This window comes from Pogonomyrmex barbatus, unplaced genomic scaffold, assembly GCF_055798465.1.
Source record: "Pogonomyrmex barbatus isolate J1 unplaced genomic scaffold, ASM5579846v1 scaffold8, whole genome shotgun sequence".
Classification (NCBI taxonomy): domain Eukaryota; kingdom Metazoa; phylum Arthropoda; class Insecta; order Hymenoptera; family Formicidae; genus Pogonomyrmex; species Pogonomyrmex barbatus.
This window is the reverse complement of record NW_028297182.1, coordinates 5,319,428-5,337,456: the sequence shown is the minus strand read 5'-3', so window position 1 is coordinate 5,337,456 and position 18,029 is coordinate 5,319,428. Positions and strand designations below refer to the sequence as shown.

Genomic DNA, 18,029 nt, shown 5'->3' with positions numbered 1-18,029 from the left:
AACGAATGAACACGATGGACAGAAATGTATTACGCAAAAACGTCGCAAACTTTTCAAATGTTGCAAATGTATGCCAGTTAATTAATTCTTCTTCTATTATATACAATTAATTATGCTAAGTATTGGATAAAAAAACGTCATAGTGACTTTTAAATCTAAAAAAATATCCAGTTGGAAAATTAAATTTACAATACAAATTTCATATTTATAATAATAGCAAATTAAATTGCATTTAAATTGCAATCATATGCAATAAAAAGCGGTCAAATCTCAAAGTTCATAACATAAACAGGTACATTTTTAATAATGATTTTTTTTAATGAAAAAAATGACGTATAATACAATATAAGATGGTGAAATCTTAGAACAAATCATATATAGATATTCTATGTTCCAGATTAAACATTCTGAATATACAGAATAGCAAGTCCGCCAATGGTGTGCTACATTGCTATCAGGTAGAGGCTGTATAACGCTGCGAGAACCAATGGGGAGCACTGATAGTAAATCCGATGGAAGCTTTACCTATTCTAGGACAATATCGCGAAATGACAAACTCCGACAAAACACGATATAAGCTCCAACGTTGGTGATAATGGTTATCTATGTTGAATCGATTATCTATGTTGAAAGTACGTTTCTTTCACGCGTAAAATATATATTAAATATATATTTTCAAATAATTTAAATCCAATACGAAAAGAACATTTTTCCTGAAATATCTAAAAATTGGTTAGGTACAGATCTGAAAATAATTTTTGTTGAAATATAAAATATTTAAAACATTTAAATATAATGATAATATAATAAAAAATTTTGCAAGCAATCTAGCAATCGTGTTACGTAATTATTTTTTTTTGATTCAACAAAATTATTGTCAGATCTGAATCAACAAAATTGTTTTTTCCGTAAAAATGTTTTTCAGAAAAATCATTTGTGTAATATATCTTAAATAAATAAAATATATCTTACGTTTTCAATTTTCTTTTATTCCTTTCAATTCGTGAAACGGATTGGAAGTGAAAAATTTCCAGAACAAACCTTCAAAATAAATTTTAGCTCCAAAATGTGAATTATTTATTCTATTTGTTTAATAGTTGGAAGTTTATTATTCTGCTCATGACGAGACTTGTAATTTTCCAAGAAAATTCTTCTTTAAGTGATAATCTGTCTAATTATCAGCGAGGTGCGTGCCATGTCTGCGGCATGATTGATTTGAAATCATCATGGAGCACGCGGTGAAAAGAAAAGTTCCGACAATTTTTGCGATTGGTTCGCGTTAGTTGCGTGTAGCGAAACACGCGCGGAGGATAGCACGTGATCTATCACCGAGAACAGACAACGAAGCAGGCAACAAGCAACGAACATCAAGCAGCAAGCAGTGAAGCATGCATCGTAGCGCACTGGTGGTAGTCTGCACTGCAACTGACAGCGAAACACACGCTCGATATTTTGCGCGCATTCTACTCTGCACGAAAAATAAAAAAGAAAGGAAGAATTAACTTCTTTTCTGTTAAAAATGTCCGATCAGCATTCCGCCATTGTCACATACGTACGCGCGCGCGCGCGCGCCATTGCTCGATGTTGCATACCTCCCTTTACATTCCTGCCACGGAAAACTCGCAAACTGGCAACACGAATGAAAAATGCAATGCTACCGCACTTCTTTCGTAATCGAGAATTCCGCCCGCGGAAACTTCGAAGACTTCGTTAACCCGGGCGAATAGGAAAAAGCGAATCTCAGCGCAGATTCTTGCGCCGTGGGCGGGAAACTTTCCGACGACGACGGAGCTTTGCTCCTGCCGGATGTAGCTTGAATAATCGCGGAAAATAATTGAAACGGAAGACTCAATTTATGACCGGACCAGTCTTGCGCTGGCATGAGTACCAAGTTGGAAAAAAAAAAAAAAAAAAAGAAAGCAAGAAAGAAAGATTATGGATCCAGCCTCGGAGATTTATCGTAAAGAGTGAATCTTGTTACGGTATATATGTTTTGTACGCGCCCTTGTAATACGTTTTTAATGACAGATTAATTTAAATAATTCAATTCTCGCCATGCTCAAGTATAATAATTGATTCAACGGCGTTAATATTAAGCGGTGAAACAATACAATTAGAATTTTTCCTCTGAGTATTTGCATCGAAAGTAAAATGCGTAATACGGTGGTTCGGCGGTTAAAATGGAAAAGCAGGTGCACAGGAGAACATTGAATTACGTACATTGAATTAAAACAGTATGCGAAGCTTAACTGAACATATTATGAAGGTTGTCATGCTTAAAATTATCTTGTCGCAAATTATTATCACTGAGCGCGAATGCAATGCAGTGACGTTAATTGATACTTTTATAAGTCATATGGATGTCTTTTTTATCTACGAACCGTTTAATTATCTTCGTCTTTCTTGAACCTTCCTGATACGGTAAGAAAACTTCATGGACTACTTTGTAGGAAAAAAAGATCGCAGATTTTTCAAGTATTTAATATTTTATGAAAAGTGACGTGTGAAATGTGTTTCAATCGAACGTAAAAATTTGATTCTGATTTTATTAAATAAAATAAGAGAAGAACATTGTTAACAAAATTAAAAAAACTATGTTTAATTTTTTTACAAAAATAATTGGAAACTTTCATTATACTTTGCCTAAAGTCTAAATATATTACAAATTATAAAATTAATATATTTGCAATAGTATTTCTTTTTGAGTATAGCGAAATGTACGAGTTAATGAATGCGTGCCACGCGTGAACGCCATAATTTTTCGCATAATTTTCAAGGCGGTGTATATACGCAGATGTCGAAAACAGCTGGCAGTACACGTGTTTGTAACACGTGACGTCACCAACGATTTCAGCCGCCGATACAACTCAGATGCATAGATTGCGCCCATTTCACCCCTCTCACCCTCTTCATCTCACTCTCGTTTCCTTCCGCCCTTCTCTCCCTTCCGTTCTTTCACAATCCCCCCGCAGAGGTTAACGTACGTGATGTCAGAAGATTTTACTACCATCTCCAAAGGGGGATGATCCCCGCTGAAAAAAAAAAAAAAAAAATAAAAAAACTCAAGAAATCAATAAATTATTTTTTGGGCACGATTAATTTCCTTAACTTCCGTTACACGAGAATAATACAGTGGTTTTACAAATTTAACGCGCGTTTGACAAATTTGGATTTTGAGCTAAAGTTTTCGAATAGAAAATAGAAACAGCATTAGTCCGAGTGTAAAAATATATCCTACGTAAAAAATTCTGAAGCTTTTCATCAATAGGGAGATTCATTAATAAAAAATTTGACCAAGATTGAACTTGATGTTATCATCAGTCGCAAAATGTTGCTGTCGAATGAGATTTTTAATGCAGCGTTTACGACGATAGCGTGCCGTAAAGCATCGTTCTCGTTTCTTCTTTTACGTCGAAAATCTACCCGAAGCAGCGCGTCGTAAAATCTTTATTTCGCCGCAAGCGAGAAAAAAGAGAGATAATCGCGCCGTATTAAATGTTTCCTTCACAATGGGGTTGAAGCTCCGCATGGAAAGTAAGAGAGGCAATGCGAGTTCCTACCTAAAATATTTTCCTTCTCTCTCGTGCGCTCTATTCTTTACAGTGATAATCGTGGTAGTATGAGAGCATCGGGAATACCATGGACGAAAGAGGACAATGGCGAAAAAAAGGTTAGTGAAACCCTTAAATTTACACGCGTCGCAGGCTCGCTCTTTGCGATTCCTCCTGCACTCGCGAGCTCGTTAGAAATCCTTTGTAACAACGCTGGATCATCTTCATTCTCGAAACCATAACGTTTCTTTTCTTTTTTTTTTTTTACCAGCATTGGCCGATCATATGTTATTACGAGACACGACAATATGATACTCACTGAAAAATCGAGAAGACGCCAAGATCCAATTAAGACATCAGAAGCATCGCCTTACCTGAAACAAGGAAAGAAATGATAATTATTTATTGTCGTAATTAAATAACGAGAAGTGTCGGTCTTCTAAATATTACGAATATCGCAACGAATTATGCAATTTTACGTTATTTATATAAGTAGTAGTTGTATAAGTTATACGTAAAGTGTATTTATTCATTATTGATTTTGATACGACAGTTTATAAAACAGAAAGAAATAAGAGGAAGCACCTCGCGTTTTCGCAACGTGACTCGCACGGAATTGGACCAGGGGATCGCGAATCGAGTAATCCGAGACGTCGAATATATTTTCATATGGTGATCTCTATCGTGACGAGCATGCCGTGCCCTAACGAGAACACGTGTGCGTTCACGCGTGATGGTACTAACCCGGCGATTGCGCTCGTTGCGCCTTTTCATAGCGCGATGGCGTCCGTCGTCCTTTGACAATGGAATCGTTCGGAAAATATTTGCCGAAAGGCCGGAGAATAGAGTCGCGCAGTATCAATCGGTCATGTAATCCGCTGATAAAGAATACCGAATGCACATTGTGCGGCGCATTGATCCACTCCACGTACTGCGTGTCGATTATCATTTGTAATCCGTTTAGCCGTAGACTGGTTAATAGTAGCGATCTCGTTGACGCGCAATGTTGTTATATTATATTATATTGTACTAATAATAACGCGGAACATACGGCGCGAGTTTATTGAATAAGTCAGTTAATTAACTAAGATTAATAACTAAGATGTCTGATATTTTACTGAGCGAAGATACATGCGATAATTTAACGTAATAATCAGTTGTAAAACGTTGTTAAAACGTTTTCTGTAACTAGTAACTTGGTGAAGGGAAATGTTGTAACAAAGTCATTGTTCGTCGCTTTCAATGATTTAATGACTGTAATTGGGAAAGAGAGGCAATAAGCTCTCTCTCTCTCTCTCTCTCTCTCTCTCTCTCTCTCTCTCTCTCTCGTAAGAGACCTCGAGAGAAAGAAATGGAGAGGATAAAGTAAGAGAACGAAAGGAAAGAAAAAGCGAACGTGCGCAATTGCAATTGCTGTCGACGACGACATTTTACCTTCGACATCTGATATTTCGAGAGTATTAAATTCCCTGGGTTTGCACGCCCACGCCCTTGTAAGCGACAACCCCGAGGGAGAAGGTTTTCAGCATGGCGGCGGTAGCGAAAAAGACACCGTCCATCTCTCTCTCTCTCTCTCTCTCTCTCTCTCTCTCTCTCCCTACCTTTCCCTCCTCCCTCGTCTTTTTCTCTCGTTCTTTAACGAACCATCGTCATGCAGTACCATATGACCGCATGCGTAAATGCGTGTAAGGGATTAAAGAATGTGGAGCAGTAACACGCTATACAACTAAAGAAGCTTACAAATGCAGTGTACCTCGCGGTAGCTTTGGTGAGATTATACGGATACTTCACAGCATCCTTTCCTTTTTCAGCTTTATATTCAAGCGCGAGATACTTTGGACGAGGAAATTTGGCATAATTTTTAAAATAATACGTAATATTGTCAAAGAACTCTCAACAAAATAAAAACAACTCAACAAAATAAAAAACAATTTATATTAAAACGTAATATTAATTTAGTAGACCTATATCGCCATCGAGTTGTGTGCAAAAAGAGATAAAAGAGGTCCCTGCACTGCTGGACTTTTATCTCACAATAAAATGAAAAATTGAAGTCTTGCGCAATAAAGAGCAATTTCACGAGCAAACAACTGCAATTAATTACGATTCTAAATAAAGTATTTATCCTGCCGTGAATGAAAAAATTGCGTCAGAGATAAAACTGTCCCGCTTCAAAATACCGTATTATTGGTCAAGTTATTTCTTAATAATAAATATTATTTAATCGAAATGCGGATACCAATTATCGTATCAAAAAAACATTTTTCAAAACGACACTGAAAGCATATGTGTCTGCAACAACGACATAGACGTCGCTGCTGACGTTCGCATGTGATGAAACGTCATCTAACGATGGCGAAGCTAATACTCGCTGGCTATTACGCACGACTCATTAACGATAGCCATTGTTTGATGCGCGTATCCATTTCGACACAAATGCCAAGGTGACTGTATGATCACGATTGCTGCAAATGCTGAGTCTTAATTAATATGCGAATCTTAGGAGAGGTATGGGTGTGCATTGCCATGGAAACATGCATTAAAATCGTCGCCAGCGAATTAACCTCCCTAATTAACAACCGCGGGCTCTCTCGCGATAGCGGGATATTGGGATATTAAAACGAGAGATGATACATATATGTTGGATAACTTTCATCGACACGCACGTGTATTCGAAATTAATTTTCGAGAGGGAAAATATTATTACAATATTAAATCATTATGTCACCAACAGTCGAAAATTCTATTTATAAACATATTTTATAAATCAATGAATAAAAAAAAAAAAATAGATTACAAAATTTTGTAATCTATTTTTTTTTTCAATAAATACTATTGAAGCAATTCAAATTTAGTTTTTCAATCAACTTTTTTATCGCAACAATTTTTATTCTTACTGTCCTCGAATAAGGAGACATTGTGATACAGTAATATAGATTGCGACTGCGTGAGGATATAATTTTTTTATTTCAACGCGGTGTTCACAACCCGAGCGCACCTTTCGCGGATTAATCGATCGCGGCGCGAGAACGATCCCATAACTTATCTACGTGCAGGAGCTCGTAGAAATCGGCGAAGTTAGCGGGCGCCGTCATAACGCCGCGTGCGTTATACGGGCAAATCGTTCGATCGGCTGGAAATGAAATTTATGAGCCGGCTATATGTGCAACGTTGCACCCTGGTAATTTTCCGGCGACAAATCTCGCCCTCTACCTCAGGCGGGAGAAATATTCTGGCCAACCGCCGATTCGCTCCTCGCTATGCGAAACATCTTTCCCAATGAAAGTCGAATTATGCCGGACAATGTGATCGCTAGATAGCACAAGATGATTATCATGCGAGATGGAAATTGAAAATAAAAATAAATTAAGGAAATTCAATAAATTAACACGTTGGACACGTGGAGTTTTACGTCTCGTGTTACATATATAACATTGTCCTAATTCTATAAATAACTCAATAATTTAATAAAAAACTATGAACATTATTTTGTGAGGTCCAATTTTTATATAACATCGTTTATTTCATTGATAGTATTGCTGAACATATATGTGGATGTGTGTGTGTGTGTGTGTGTGTGTGTGTGTGTGTGTGTGTGTGTGTGTGTGTGTGTGTGTGAGAATGCGATTTTTACGATTTGACAAACGACGAAATTTGCGAATCCAAGAAATTAATATTCCAAGAGAAAAAACAAGGTCACCTTTCTAATTTTATTTAAAAAAAAAAAAAAAAAAAAAAATCCTTGAGTGCAATCCTATTCGTGAGTCATTATAATCCTGTTCTTTGGTATTCCAGGAATGAAGATGCCGTTGCTCTTCGTAATAAAACACTTCTTTGTATTGCAAGTATGTATCGCGTCATGTCGCATAATGTGAATCGACCTTAATCTGTCCTCATCGCCACGAAACCGAAACCGGTTTTCGTGTTCTCCGACAGAACCAAAGCGATCCAGGTATATATACACACACATATCGTCGATTATCATATTAAATGTACCGGTATATTTGCGGTCATTGGGTTGAGATGGGACACATGCCCGATTTATATTCGGTCTTTCATTCTCGCGTAGCCGTCGCATAATTGATACGGTCCGTACCATCGTGTCCTTTCATTTTTCATGCGATCAATAAACGAGCGGTTTCAAACAAGCCAATTAAAATTGCTAACTGTTCGCAATCGATACGATACGATATCCATTGTGACAATAATTAAATCCCATAAAAAAATAATTGTGGGATATATTACATGGCCATATGTAATACAGAAATAGGAAATAAAGGAGAGAAGCTTATTTGAACAAATTATTATATGCGAAATATAAGTAAATTGCATAGTAAGATATTTGGCTTAGAGGAATATATCTATAGCACAGATATAAAATTAAATTCTGCGCCTCGAGGGGGGAATGAAGACGACTACGTCGGCACTTGCCTCAAATTTTACAGACGCCTTGATTACTTGAAAATTTTTCGAAGGCATACGCTAAATTTTAACGCAGCTACTACCTGATACTCGGTCTTTCTTTTTTTTTTTTTTTTCCCACTGTAACGGACGAACTTGAAAAGGTAAATTAGAGAGTTCCCCGAATCGATCAGTCTGTGGTTACTGCCTCGATGATGATAGGTCGAGAATCTCAGGGGCAGCCGTCGAATGCATGGTTTGTGTGCACAGCGAGAAGGAGCATGCCATATATATATAACCGCGTTATCCAAGGCTCGCGTTATGCGAATCGTACGAAACGTTACTACGTATTATTGTTGTTAGATCGAAGGGAACGCGACATGATTGCGCTGGGAAAGGGACACGTGGCCTTTCGAAGCTGTCGATTGTGTCCTTTCATAGCCGGTTAGGTTTCACAGTCGTAGACGGGATAATATTTTTTTATTCGCGCGGTTTTTGCTGTCCTTCATCGGAACACGCTCGAAACAATTAATTCCTCGCGAGAGGATAACCTGTCGTAGACGCAGAGTAGTAAAGTAAGCGAGCCTTATTCATATTCGGATCGATCTCGTATATCTCTCGCGGAGCATCGCCAGGGATTAGCCTGATTCGGTTTATGTTAATCAAGCTTCTCTAAAGATTGGAACGTTTTTCCTCGGTTTTTCGCTCGCCATTCCAGAAGTTCCATAATGTATAAGATTGTAATAAGCGCGCGACGTTGGGCAGAATGCCTTAAGCTCTTTCGCCCACAAAGGGAATTCGCGGAAATATAGAGGTATCTTCATTATCATAAGCCCTATAATAGCAAATAAACGTCAACGACAAAGAACCAAGATGGAAAGATTTTATCGCCGCTGGATTTTCTCGATATAATGTGCAGTGATATCTGCATTCGCAAATCCGTTTGCTTCCATAATTTCAAATAGTGTCCACCATCATGGATAGATAATAGTCATTAGCGGTTAAATAATGAAGAGAATGGCTAGTGTCCTCGAGATAAACGATTCGATCGAAGCGACGAAATACAAATACGTGAAACATAAAAACATGCTTCTTTATCGTAGTACGTTGTCATTTTTTTTGGCATATTTGATAATATTTATATATTTATATACGTAATTGGATGATATTTGGACTAGCCATCTAGTTCGATCTATCTATCGCTATCTACCGCGTTTATGGCGATCGTTCGGTTCTTAGGTCGTCATGGCCAGCCGATCGTAGCCGATTTGTCGATTCCGTGCAACGACGTGTATAACCGGCAACCCAGCAAGCAGTGAAGAGGATCGGGGACCGATTTGAATGATAATCGGACGGATATGATTGATTTATGAATGCGGTATGGTCGGTGCGCGCTTGCTAGACGAGATTAATCTTCATTACACGACGTTATCCCGTCTGGCTGCTCTTGTCCTGCAAAAGGGATCGAGGTATACGCCGCGGTAGGTAGCCACATTATTAAGATTGGTCCACAGTCCCCATAGTCGTTTTCAAGAAACGATACCTCGCAACGGAGATTCTCAGGAATTCGAATGCATAACCCGCAAAAAAATCCGACGTAAGAATATAAATGATGCTTGATGACGAGAAAGTTCTTTTTGCTTGAATGCTTACACTTTTGATAGTTTGTTTGAAAACAAAATATGTGTATATTTTTGTCTGTAATTTTTAAAATGTTTTTCTTACATAAATAATTTAATAATTGGACAATCTTCGTAATAGATAACGATGTTTACTTAGCTGTGATAACAGAATAAAAGTTTCTTTCAAATTAACAAAAGAATACTTCCAAATATAAGTCGCAAAATAATGTCAAACATGATAAATTTTTTTATCATGTTTCGCAAAGAAGATCGCAAAGAAGAGATCTATAAATTTAATATTATTTTGTAATTTGCACTTAAAATATTCCCTCATAAGAATAATAAATTATTAAAGAAATAAATTAAACAATTCTAAAATTCACACTCTAAAAATTAAATTCTGATAGAAATAAATTAGTAAATTAGTCAATTATATCTAATATTTTGTTATGTGTTCGCATTTATAAAGATCTTGCAATTTAAAAAAAAAACTTAGATAAAAAATAAGCATAGAAGTCGATGAATAATTACTTTTTGTAATTTCAAATAATAGAATTAAAATTTCTTGAATTCACAAAAGAAATAAAATTCAATTTATAAAAGTATTTCGCAAATAATATTTATTTGAACAATACGAAAATATAAGAAATATATTCTTTTTAAATTTTGATAGCCTCGCTGTTGTTGTATAGTCAAAACATTCCTAACTCTAAAGTTGTTGTTCTAAGCGTTGACATACAACTCGATTTTATATAGCAGTATTTGTTATTGATAAAATCTCAGATCGTCTCTCAGATAATAACCAGTGCATACAAAAGTGGTGGTTGTTAGATTTCACAAGTAAAATGGCAAAAATGGAGTTTACAGCGCGTCTACGTGGACTCTTTTCTTTGCTTTGTAACTCCAACAGAAACCGACCTAGATCTGGGATGCCCTTCGACCTCTACCGACCGTTGAATGATGTCTACAGCGAGTCACGAAGTCGAATACTCGGCGACTCGAGGAAAGAGAAGCAGCCGGTGGAGATCTGAGAGACCAACGCGGTTCCGGGTGGACCAACTCGAAGATAGATTCAGGTTGATGAAAAACATATCTCCCGCAGATTACACGGATTCCAAGTTTATTTCGTGAGAGACAAATCCATCCGAGAATCTGCTGAAATCATGTGAATGTGAAATAAAGGAGATGCTCAATTATGAAAGTGCACGTTCAGCATAGTTATGCGAGAATAATATGAAATTAATGTAACAGGATAATCCTGATTTAATGATTGAAAAAGAAACTAATGTTGTTAAAAAAACAGAAAGGGAACAGTAAAATGTCATTGGAGTAAAATAGGATTAGATAAAATTTTTATACGATTCGCGGACATAACTCAAAATTGATTAAATCAATTTTATTCTCTCCATGAATTTTCAACTTAACTATCCTGATATTTCGTCGGTGAAACGTGTCAAAAAGTGTCGGAGAAACATCGAACTTGGCCGGCGTAAGCGAGAAAGTTCGATCTACTCCGATAGTTCGGAACTCATGAAATACCAGTGTAGTATCAGGAGGTTACGTCCAAACAACGAACAACATCGAGCCAACATGGATCCAAAAGGAAGATCCAAGGAGAAGGAAACCGTCATCGACAGAACCCTTCATGATCGCGTTGCTTTTATCGAGAAAATGTCGGATATTGAGAAAAAGAGAGGAAGAAAGAGAGGAAGAAAAGACGAGAAGAGAGAAAAAGGGATAATAAAGATAACGTCGCACCTAGCCGCGGCATTTGTCCTAGAAGAAGAGATGAAACAGCTGTATCCGAAGGAGGTAAAGTGGGTAGTCGGAGAAAGAAGAAGTAAAGAGAGAAGGAGAGATATGCGAGAAGGGGAAATAGATAGCTGGACAGAGAAAAAAAAAAGTAGAAGAAAAAGGAGAGGAACCTCTAGCCGCGATGGGCTCTGAGTCCGAAGTGGATAAAGAGAGAAATATGGACAGCCATCGGCGAAGAGAAAAAGACAGACAGGGCGAGAGCGAGAGAAAGGGGAGGAGGGCTGTGTTGGAAAGGGGCGATAAAGGGGCATGGAAAAGGAACCGGCAACGCTGCCCGGTCGATAGAAGAGTGGGACCTGCGAGACGCGGCAACGGCGCGAAGCGTCTGCTTTAATGCAGCGGTTCTCATTTCGCCTGAATTCCGTTTGTTTTTCATACAAAATGTAATAAAAATCAGAGCTAACGTTGTCATTGTCACAACTAAATATGCCCTATATAAAGAATTTAAATAGTAATAAATTTTAAAAGTACGCAAATCGATCGAGTATATAAACGAGTGTTTTAGAGAATGCTAGATTAAGTTTCGACCTAAATTCTTCTCGGCAAATGCTCGATTGTGATTGGTCATTTTAAATTCTATTCTCTAAGCTTCTGTATGTTATAGCTTTCATTGTAACTACATTTCATAAAATACATATTCGTATTTCGCATAAATACCACTCACAAAATATATTAAAAATAAATGTGACATGGAATGTAAAATTTGTTGTTTTTGATGAAAATTTTGATTTATCCTATAACACATTTAGCACATTACAATAACTTTGATAAAAGTTTTTAGGAGGAAGATCTTAAGTGTTATCGAATAAAATTATTTTCTGCTACCAAAAATTGACCAATAAAATTCAATTAACATTTTTGTAATGTAAAATCTATGTGTTTAAAATTTAAAAGTTATAAAAAAAGATAATATTTTTCTGCTATAGAAAAGAGAGCGCCGAAAATTATTCCAAATTATACAAGCAAACTGCAGCATATATAACGGAAATATACGTATATATATATATATATATATATATATATATATATATGCTGCACATATATATATATATGCTGCAGTTATATGCTGCACATATATATATATATATATATATATATATATATATATATATATACGTATATTTCCGTTAAAAGATTCATATCTTTTTTTATGGTGGGATGCCTAAATTTATTTCATAAAATCGCACGTGAAAGTTACGTATATACATGGAAAACTGAACTTTCGAAGTGCGCAGACGTTGTTAAGCTTCAAGAAGCTTGAAGATGTAGAAATATTCTAGGAAACCGAGCGGCTGCGGTCAGGTTTGCGAGTCTTTCGAGTCGAAGTCTTTTTTGCCGGACCGGTTTGCGAATTGCAGTCCGAACTTTTCCGTGCACAGAACGATGGGAAGCACGGAGAAGATAGCGATTGGGGCGTGGCGGCAATGTACGCAATAATTTGTCTTAAACGGACATAATTGAGAGCAAGTGGTAAAAAAAAAAGAAGTATCAAAAGTGTTCACAAAGAGACACACGCGCAGCTTTGAGGGTAATCTGTTTTATACGGTTGATTCGATATATATATTCCGTTTTGCATGAAACGGTTAAATCACACGTGACGCAAATTGACACGCGGCTTTGAACTCCGAATATTCGTGCAACTGTGTATGTTAGATTTTGTGTGATAATTTAAACTCGACAAAATCTCTGTGAAACTTTAGATAAAGACTTAAAATAGTGATACAGTATTATGCAGTATTATCATTACAAGCGCTTTAAAATTGACCAATTATTTTTACTATCATTTTTCCCTTCGTTGTACACAATTTTATATATTAAAAATAAAATATAAAACAAATAATTTTTCTTCACTTCATAGTTATTTAATTACGTTAATATAAAAATGTTTTAATGTTTAATATTAAAATGTTTTAAAAATGTTTTATAAAATTGTTTTTATAATATATATATATATATATATATATATATAGTTATAATTGTATTATTAATACATTTTTACATTTAGAGTTTTACAAATATACAAATGATTTAGTATTAACAATAGCATAAATAGAAATAAATGAATTCTTGTAAAATAAGGATTATTCTAATATACAAGATATAATCTTTTCCCATAAACTTATAAAAAAACGTTAAATTCTTCTTGCACAATAATGTAATGAATGATATATACTTTTGTAAATAATCTTTTTGATATTTGTAAAGATAGTTTTATTTATGCAGTATTTCAATACATATTTATATAGTATATTTTAATATTCCATTATATGTTGAAAAAATTGAGTGTTACCGGACATATCTTTTATTGTTAACATTAAAATATTAACTAATTGTTAAAGCCACCATCAATTGTTTGATATAAATTATTTTCGTATTATAATTGTTTCCATTTCACAACTGTTTCCATTTCTACATACATCTTTTATTGAGTGTTTAGTGTGCAACTGTGTAATTGCAGTAAAATGTGCACGGCCATTCAGAATACATTCTGTCCCCTCTTCTGTGAAATAAATTATTTATGAATGAGGAATGGCTGACTGTCGGCACCTCATGTGTATGTCCTGAGTATATGTCTCAGAAGTATGTGGTCGGACATAAAAAGGGAAGACAAGCATACGACTTGTAGACAGGAAACACATAATTCTAAATAAATTTTGCAGGTGTTTGCGACTGTACAAAGGCATTTTGAGATCTCCGTCAACGTGCGAAGCGCGATTATTTTTCTAGAAAATATGATCTGTCATTTTGCGAGACCACAAGAGTTATAAAAATTAACCTTTTAATATCCGAAAGAAGAAGGTCATTAGAAAGATTTAAATAAAAGATAAAATTAATATAAAATCATAATTATAATTAATATAAAATTAATGTAAAATTATAAAAAAATTAATATAAAAATAATCATTGCTAAAAAGACAATACAGTAATAAAAAGGATTAAAGAATCGGCTCTTTCGTACATTCAGTCCTTGTTGAGCGTAGCAAACCCGTAGTCCCGGCGTACTGAACATTTTATATCCTTAATGGAATTTCCGTTTCTAAGATTCGACGCACGTTGCCGCCATTGGTATCAACTCTCCCGGAAGACGTCGACGAGAATGTGGCCAATGTGCGGTATCGCGAAGACGCTGAAGATTCGGACCGACGCTTAAATTAAATCTAATGTCACGGCGCGAGACATCGATTCTTCTCGCTCCCTTTCTCCTCACAGTTGTCCCTTTTACGGGATAGTTTCTGATGGCTTGCAACCCCCCCAGGAAAGTCCCAGGGAATCCGAGGGTTTTTATCGTCGGGCATATCAGAACGGGCGAGAGAAAGAGAAACTTCGAGATGCCAGGGATATAGCAGCGCGTCATCTTTTTGCTCTAGACAAACCGTCTTTGGAAACTTTCGCAAGCTCTCTTTGTCCTCCCGTGATCGTTCGTCAGGATCTTCAGGGCGGACAATAAAGAGACCCCACCCTTCCACAAATTCCGATGATTCGTGATGTCTAAACATCGATCCTCTCGTTTATGCCGCTCGTTTGTCGAAGAAGATTTCGTGTAATATATCTTGATAGAATGTAAATTATGGTCGTGTGAGAGAAACTTAATAAATCATATGTTGCGCTAGTCAGTACAACAAAAAAAGGAGGAAACTATTGTGTAGTTCTATAATAATAAAACTTCTTGACTTTTTAAAATCACCTAGGATTTTTTACTCGCCTTAAGAATCATTTTATGGCATCTTTAATGAATTTTTAATTGCAAGATAATAATGCATAATCGCGATGTATTCGTTCAAAAGGTTACATGCGATGAAATTCAACTGAAATTTCCAACAACAAATACTAATTATTATGCAATAATAATTTCAGATGATAAAGAAAATTTATTTCTATTGCAGGTCTCTCTCTCTCTCTCTCTCTCTCTCTCTCTCTCTCTCGATTTATTACTCTTCACTTATAGTTAAAAATACATTTTAAATTAATTCGCTGTTACGATAAAATATTAAATAAGCGTATTTTATCATATAAATTGAAAACGGTACACTTATTCCAAGAAAAAAATTAATAACGGTTTTCTATTATTTTGCAGATAAAACAACTTGTTTGTTTCCTGCACACACACCACACACACACACACACACGCGCACGCACACACACACACACACACACACACACACACACACACACACACACACACACACACTTTTTTTTTATAGTTAACATATTTTTCGATCAAACCGACGCAAATAAGAAACATATTTTACTAACAAAGAAATTTAAAATTATAGAATCTGTTCTCTTTATGTTTTGAATTTATATATATTATTTCTATTCATTTATCTTATTTCTTTTCTTTTTTCTCTATGCCTCTATGTCTTTTTCGTTTATCTAGATAAAACGTGAATCACGTTAAGAGAGAGAGATAACGATTATATACGTCAGCTACCGATAACACATGGTCACAGGATCAATAACGACCGTTATTTTTGTAAACTTTGCAGTTTTAATTGTGACGGTAACATCAACCTTGTTTCATCAACTATGTTTCATAGTAAAGTTATTTAAAAAAAAATAAATTTTCATTATTTTAATGCTTTAAAAAATTGTACCTGATGCTAAAATGCATTATTAATGTGTATTTCAAACCATTTGAATTAATTACTTCAGCTTGTAAACATTTGATTGTATTTTTGACATTAAGCAAATATTGAGAGATGAGACAATTTTACAATTTTATTTCCTCCAATGTTCAAGCAATTAATTGTGTCCGCGCAAGAAATTTAAATTTGCTATTACTTCATACATATATTGATAATATTTTTCTAAATCGTTCGTTTCCCTAAATCTTGCATTTTTAAAATATTTATATTCTTAATATATTACGTACTTTCCAAATTTACAAAATTACAATATGATTTTTTTTTATTATTAGTGTATCTCCTTTTCGATTATATTTTAATTTTTTACAATTCTTTTTACGTGATATCATTATATTATTAATTTAATATTGTAAACTGTCACGTGCATATGCTATACAAATTGTTAAATTAAAATTAAAATTTATATGTGATCGGTTCATTTTACAATCATACATAACTTTTTGAGTTTTAAGCTTTTTTATACATTTTCTTTTATTAATAAAAACAAAGATTCATATGTTTATATTTTATGCAAAATGTTAGATAAAGCCAGAAAAAGCTATTTATCATATAATGCAGTTTATTCGACATTCTACAGCGACAATACATTAATTTTAATGAATGGTAACGACTCTTTCGTCGACTATTGCAGTGCGATATTTACTCTTTGCATTTTTTATGACGTCGATATGGAATTTGTGTCACTTGGGAGCGAATCTATGACCTAGTATGTATGCACAGACGCTAGAAAAATATACATATGACCAATAAACATGTCTCTGTTTCGTGCTTTATAACATCGCAACACGATCGAAGGATTATGTAGGAATAACGTTTCAAATTATGAAAATGCTCTCGTAAAATATAGTCCTCGTGTAAAACGATCTGATTTTCAAACTTCGCGAAATCTTAACAAGATCTATGTGTCGAGAAATGGTCGATTAATCAACTTTTTTTTTTCCTACGTGGCAAGAGTAAAAGTTTGATGAAGAACATATCATGATGATATTCGAGCTTTGCAAAGCTATTTAAAGCAATGGGAAGTCATCGGCTCAGCCACCGGAAATGGCTTGCCGTGAATGGTCAGCACAAAATCCTCCTCTTTTTACATCTTTTTTTTTTTTCTCTACGCGAGCACGGTTTTTACGAGCAATTGTCCATCGGCCTTTTTATTCCGAACTTATAAAAGAGCCCCGCGGCGAACCGAAGATACGCAATGCTTCTGGGATTTGACGGGCAATCTCGTATTACACGTCCCCAGCCAATGAGACACATTTGCATCGTGACAAATGCACCCCCCCCCCCCCGTGCACTTGCGGGAATCGATTTCGTACGGCGCAACGGAGTTAATATCAAATGTAAAATTTTACGTTCCTCCGCGATTTCCCCCGCTGAATACGAATTTGACGTCTATTGTTTCGACGCGATGTAAAACCGCTTGTGAGAACCGCTACCGCACGGATAATTAAAATATATTAGAGGTACAATGTGTCAAAGTTGTAGTACACGTTCCATATTCCTCCCCTTTCGCGTTTCCATAATATGATGGTTACACGCTTGTAAAGTTATACGCTCTTATTTGCGTCGCGGTGTATTTTAGATTTTCATCGGAAAATGTGTTGGTTAAAGCTTGTCAGCGACAGCTAGGAGGTAGACTCGAAGAAAGCTGCTCGAGACAGTAGACGGGGGGCGTTCACCGCCCTTTTTCCTTTCTTTTAGGAGGCATAAAGAAAGGAATATCTCGGCATGAGATATCATTGCATGTGCATTTTCTGCATTAGCATCGCGGCGTGTATTTGTATTTTTTTTTTTTTTTAAATCTTCTCTTCCGGAGGAAGAAAGACTTTCGTTCGCTTGGGGGGAGAACTCCCTTGAAAATTGCCTCAATCGTGCGAATTTGAAAAAAAACATCCCCCGGTTCCGTTAGATTTTAATATCGTCAAATGCGCTCGTGTCGAACGTGACATAATTGCACAATAAATACGGTCTGACTACCGTGTCGCGAGTGCAATGTT

At 35.7% G+C, this 18,029-nt stretch overlaps 1 protein-coding gene and 1 long non-coding RNA gene across 7 annotated transcripts in view; one reads left to right on the top strand and one right to left on the bottom strand.

Moving 5' to 3' along the window:
* LOC105427720 (uncharacterized) overlaps positions 1 to 971 on the top strand; it is a 34,866-nt gene extending 33,895 nt beyond the window's left edge. For both annotated transcript variants that reach the window (XR_016141070.1, XR_016141069.1), the window contains exon 3: positions 398 to 971. This is a non-coding gene — a long non-coding RNA (uncharacterized LOC105427720). The remainder of the gene's footprint in view (positions 1 to 397) is intronic.
* LOC105427769 (uncharacterized) overlaps positions 1 to 18,029 on the bottom strand; it is a 138,512-nt gene that overhangs the window by 118,361 nt on the left and 2,122 nt on the right. The window lies entirely within an intron of this gene.